The sequence below is a fragment of the Helianthus annuus genome, chromosome 5, assembly GCF_002127325.2.
Source record: "Helianthus annuus cultivar XRQ/B chromosome 5, HanXRQr2.0-SUNRISE, whole genome shotgun sequence".
NCBI lineage: Eukaryota > Viridiplantae > Streptophyta > Magnoliopsida > Asterales > Asteraceae > Helianthus > Helianthus annuus.
In genome coordinates, this window is record NC_035437.2 from 168,710,436 (window position 1) to 168,716,701 (window position 6,266).

Below are 6,266 nucleotides of genomic sequence, written 5' to 3' on the forward strand. Positions count from 1 at the left end.
CGAATCATCAGACGAATCCGCCGACGACACTGCATCATCTCAGGAAGCTCAGCCCAGCCATAAACGAAAGACCCTGAGCCCAGACTCTTCAACAACTGGACTGTCGCAACCAGAACCTCTCCGAGCAGATCCAGTTCACTTGAAACGTGCCTACAACGGAACTCATCCCCTATGTTACACATGTACGTATCATCACCCGCCAGGAGCTAACTGTCACTATTGCGCGAATTGCAACTGGTATGGTCATCTTACGCAGCACTGTCGCACAGGACCGCAGCCTTGAGGATTTTCAGCAACGCGCTATTGCATATCATGGGTATCACTCTATCGCTTGTGTATTGCTCCATCGCTCATCGTGTAACGCTTGACGTAATCGCTATCGCTATCGCTTACCAATATCTGCGTTGTCTGTTGTAACGCCCGGCTCTTTTGTACTTTCCATTTATAGAAAGCTTTGTTCGTATTTCTATCTTTGGAAACTTTGTAGTCTTGTAATCGTTCCTTCTTTGTAATCATTATCAAACCGAGACTTGGATCATTAATGAAGCTTGTATTTTGTTACATTTATGTTATACACACCCTATGTATGCTCGTATGTTCGACTTCGTGAATCAATCAATGTCTAATTGTTATTCTTGGAAACTATGTGCGAAACTTATAATTAAACTAAACTTATGCATTGAACGTGTTTTGAACGAGAACGATACTTAATTTCGACATTCATGCTCTCAATTATACTTGGTTTATGATAAACATACTTGTCTTGCCCTTAAACAATGCTTATATGACTAGAACATCCCCTAAAACTCTTAAAAACCCTAAACTATGAACTACAGGGGCCAAATTGTCATTTTTCAAACTTAATCCAGAAAATTGGACCCCGTCGCGTAGCGCGACGGGTATGGTGCTACGCGAGCCCCTGTTTTCGGCAGATTGTGTTTCTTGAGCTGATTATGCACGAAATCCCATTAACAACCTCACCCAATCACCTTTAATCCACCTCTAATCACCTCCAATCACCTTCTAACTCATTCATTATAAATACCCACCTTCTCCAACCCATTTGACACTTTCACAACTCTCTAATCCTCACAAATTCACTCTCAATCTGCAACAAATCTGAGTTTTGGACAGATTCTTGTAACTTCACTAAAGTGAGTGTAACTTGCTTATTTCTTAGCCAAATCACTTGGTTCTTCTTCCTATTGCTTTGTTATGTCCTTAGGTTTGAATCCTTGGTTTTTCCTTGGAAGAATCAGGCTTGGATTTGCCCTAAAATGGACTAAAACTTTCTGTTTTGTTTCAAACTTATGCAAACTTCATCTAACTTGTGTGAAACACATCTCAAACCAATGTCCTAATGCTTACAACCCCTCTTATGGTTGGTTAAGCTTAAAAACATGGTTGAGACATCTAAATCAGAGGCTAAAACCTCAAAACTTTCTGTTTTTAATTAGGGTTTTACCCACAAGTAATGTTCAAGTGTGAAACTTGTTGAATGTGTGATGGTTGGATTAGCTTGGGCTATCCTTCATAAGAATCCACTCATTACTTGATGTTTTTCTATAGATTAGTTGTTGTTATTACCTTAATACATGTATGTTCATGACCCTCCTTGTTGTTTATAACAACAAGTGTAGTGGTGAACAATAGAGGTACCTAAATGGAAGCTTGTTCTTCCTACCTCATGTATGTATTCTATGACACAAAGAGGTACCTAAATGGAGACATTAATCTCCTACCTCATGCTTGAATCATAAGACTTGTAAACTATATAATATCTAAGTTATTCTATATGTATACATCTAAGTAACTAAGACTGATGATGACTTAATAGTTATTTGTTAAGTGGACGTTACATCATCTATGACCATGCCCTTGTTACGACTCTAATGGATCTTAGAATCCATGAAATCATACCAACTCTTTTGAGTTTCAATAGTGTCAAGAACAAGAGTTATGTGTACAAGATGATTATTTTCACCTATGCTACTTTCTATATATTTTAAAAACTCCGAATCTATAATCTTCCGTTATACGCCAAACTCACACACCTTTGCTTTCCCGTGTAGAAGGACAAGGTGCTCCGAACTAATTCATCTACAAACTTGCTCTCGGAATTTCAAGTCACCACTTGTAAACCGTGAGTATACTCGTATTTCCCCCTTTTATTTTCACCACTTTTGGGGTGTAACATGTTTACCTATTGAAACTTACACATGAACTTTTGTCTAAACACATGAACATTCCTATAACATGCTTGTATATGTGATGACTTGATACTTTAAATTTGGGTGATTCTTATGTGTTGAACTTATCATTAACTTCGTACGAGCCAAACCTTGACATATGTAGCGCTATAGGATTAACGACCCGCCTCTACTGAAACTTTGGTTATGTCATAAGCAAGTTGCGTTTTCTTGGTTTGATATGTTATACACATGCCATATTTAATGTTTATCTTGAATCGCATGCTTGCTATGAGGAATTGTTCACACTTTTATCTTATGTTATGTATGTACCAAACTTGTATACTCGCCTTTGCTTTTGCATTGAATTGTATTTTAAACATGTTACAGGTTGATGATGATGAAATGAAAGAGGTAGCACGATGCCTAGATACACACTTTAGACGTTAGGTTTAATATGTTGTATCGAATTTTGGTTATGTTGGTTTGTTATTTTGATTAAACTTGTTGTTATTTGGGATCTTGTATTGATGACTACTTGAAGTTTGGAAATGAAATTTGAATTATTAAATTATTGTTACAAATAGCGTTATGATGTCTCGAGCAATCTTCACACTTCGTCTCATCCCGATGTTTCCGCCATTGGTTGGGGTGTGACAGATTGGTATCAGAGCCATAACTATAGGGAATTAGGAAAATTGCCATGCTTTTGCCCTAGTCTATAGTTTTAGGAACTTTGTCTCTTATTTGTTGTTTAAAACATTTGTACTCTACCTTGCATGCTTCCTAGCTACACTTCTTGTTATTAAACTTATGCGCCTTTCCTAAGGCTAACACGAATACACTTATGTTACTTCATACTCTTGTAACATCAACGAGACAACTTTACCAAAATAGGCGTGAAACCCACAATTTGGTAAACGACTCTCACTCTACCTTTAATCTATTTTTGCACGAAATTTCACCACTAAGCTAGGAGTGACATCCACAACTTAATGGAAATTTCCATTTCAACTCTAGTGGACCCTTGTCAAAGTGTCAAAATTTTATTTTGGCCGACAAGTACCAACCACATTTAGGGTACGAAATCGTCAAGTTAGGGGTGAAACCCGTATCTTGTCGATTAAGTCCCATTCCTTGATTTTTATTCTCGCCAAAGTCCCGAATGTTCCAATCATTTAGAGATGTGTAGTAATCGGAAGGGTAAGATACCGTTAATCGCTTCTCGACGAGAGTATCTTACTTATAGGCCAAAGCACAATATCTCTAAATCGAAAGGACTTTCGACCCACTTTGGAATTGTCGACGTTTCTCTACCCGAAACATTCCTATGTTTTATTGAGCCTCTCTTTTATGTATCTCAATTTATATGTGATTTTATACTTGAACGTTCATTCGTTTCGAAATGCCGTTTTAAATCATTTCGCACGTTACCGCAATCACAAACAATAATAATCCTCGTGAACAAACTAAATTTATACCCCTTTACGCAACTTATGTGTTATACTTGTTGAATGTATGTTGGAAACTTACGCTCTATGTGAACTTTACCTGGTACATGAACATTTACTTGCTTTTACATACACAAACCTTGTTTTCAATTAATGATCAAAGTCTCATCCTTTCCTTCTCTTTCAATCTTTTAGATGTCGTCTAGCTCCTCCAAGAGACTCAAGTCTAAGAAGGGTTCGACTTCCTCTGCCATGTCTCAAAAAGATTGCATGAAATTTATGGCCAAACAATTTGCTAAGGTCCTACCCGATATCGTTAGCAAGATTCAAACCGATTCACCGCATGGCTCTGTTGACTCAAAGGCAGACAAACCCAAATCGACATTCCAATTTAAGCACTTCATGGCTTGTAAACCTTTAGAATTTACTGGCAAGAATGGCGCTACCGCCATGATGAACTGATTTGATGCCATTGAGCTTACCTTCTTGCAAAGTGGTTGCCCTGACGAACTAAGAACCTTGAATGCAACTGGGGTGTTTCGTGAAAAGGCACTCGAGTGGTGGACGACTGAACGCAACAAAAGGGGAAACGAGGTTGCTCATGCTATGCCTTGGGACGATCTCAAACAGCTTATGAAAGACCACTTCTGTCCTCCTCATGAACTCCAGAAATTGGAGAACGAATTTTGGAACCTTACTCAGAAGGGGAGCGACATGGATGGCCTGATTACGCGCTTTAAACAACTCAGTGTTCTCTGTCCTGGACAAGTTGAAACCGTACCCAAAACCGTAGCCAAATTCGTCGTTGTGTTGCACCTTCCCTGACAAACCACCTTGCCTCTGCCAATCCCCAAACCATTGAAGATGCTTTTCGTATAGCCACCGAACTTAACAACAACTGCGTTCTTCATGGAACCTTTGACAAGGTTTCGACAAAGAATGCACACCAAGCTACCGTTGACTCTTCTGATGAGCCCAAACCCTCCCAACAGTCTAAGAGGAACCAAGGCAAGAAGCGGAAGGCTTCGAGCCAAAATTGTGCGGTCGTCACTCCGCCAAACCCACAACCTCTACAAACTGTGCCTGCTTTTACCAACAATGAAACTCCACGCAAGGTTTATACTGGAACGCACCCAAAGTGCGACAAGTGCCGATATCATCACCCTCTAAACACTCAATGTCGGAAGTGCGACAGGTGTGGCCGAGGTGGGCATACCGCCCCATTCTGCCGCTACACCACTCATGTCAACCAAAACCAAGCTCTCTTAGCTCCAACCCAAGTCGCTCCTGTGCGAGCATGTTTCACGTGTGGTGATACCAACCATATGGCCAATGTGTGTCCTCAACGATATCAACCACAACAGCCTCGACAGCAACTACCACAGCCACAACCCCAGCAACAACAACAACAGGTTCAAGAACCCGCTAGGGGTCGAGCTTTCCTCCTCACCGCAACTCAGGCTCAAAACGCAAACGACGTCATTACTGGTACGTTTCTCGTTAACCATGTCTATGCTTCATGCTTATTTGATACTGGCGCCGATAAAAGTTTTGTGTCGTTAGAATTCGAGTCCTTGCTCAAGTGTAAACGCTCTAAGTTGCCAAAATCTTTCGCTGTCGAAGTCGCTAATGGTAAAACCGTCTCTGTCAATTCCGTTCTCTCCAATTGTTCCTTGATTCTCAACGATCATACGTTTTCAATCAACCTTATACCTATGCAAATGGGTAGCTTTGACATCATAGTAAGCATGGACTGGCTTAGACAAGTTCGTGCTGAAGTTGTTTGTTCTGAAAAGTTTATCCGCCTTCCTCTTCCAAATGGTGATTCTCTACACGTCTATGGTGAAAAGCCTTCTCAAGGCCTTAAGCTTATGTCGTGTATCGAAGCAAACAAATGCTTACGCAAGGGTACCTTCGCCTTTCTCGCCCACATTGTGGAAAAGAAGGACAAAGGCCCAAGCATAAGCGACGTTCCTGTTGTACGCGACTTTCCGGATGTATTCCCCGACGATCTTCCTGGTCCGCCTCCTGCTCGTTCTGTCGATTTTCGCATCGATTTAGTGCCTGGTGCTACGCCGGTCGCTAAGTCCCCCTATCGTTTAGCACCCTCTGAGATGCAAGAGCTCTCGAGTCAACTTCAAGAGCTTCTTGACAAAGGCTTTATACGCCCTAGTACATCTCCTTGGGGCGCTCCCGTTTTGTTTGTCAAAAAGAAAGATGGATCATTTCGTATGTGTATTGACTATCGTGAGCTCAACAAGCTTACTATCAAAAACCGATACCCTCTTCCTCGCATTGATGACCTCTTCGACCAATTGCAAGGCGCGACCTGCTTTTCAAAGATCGATCTTCGTTCTGGGTATCATCAACTTCGAGTACTCGAAGAAGATGTACCTAAAACCGCTTTCCGTACACGTTATGGTCATTATGAGTTCGTGGTCATGCCCTTTGGTTTGACCAACGCACCTGCTGTCTTCATGGATTTAATGAACCGCGTGTGCAAAGCATACTTGGACCGTTTTGTGATCGTCTTCATCGACGATATTCTCATCTATTCCAAGACGCAAGAAGAGCATAAGCGACACTTGCACCTTATCCTTGAACTCCTTCGTACTGAACGTCTATA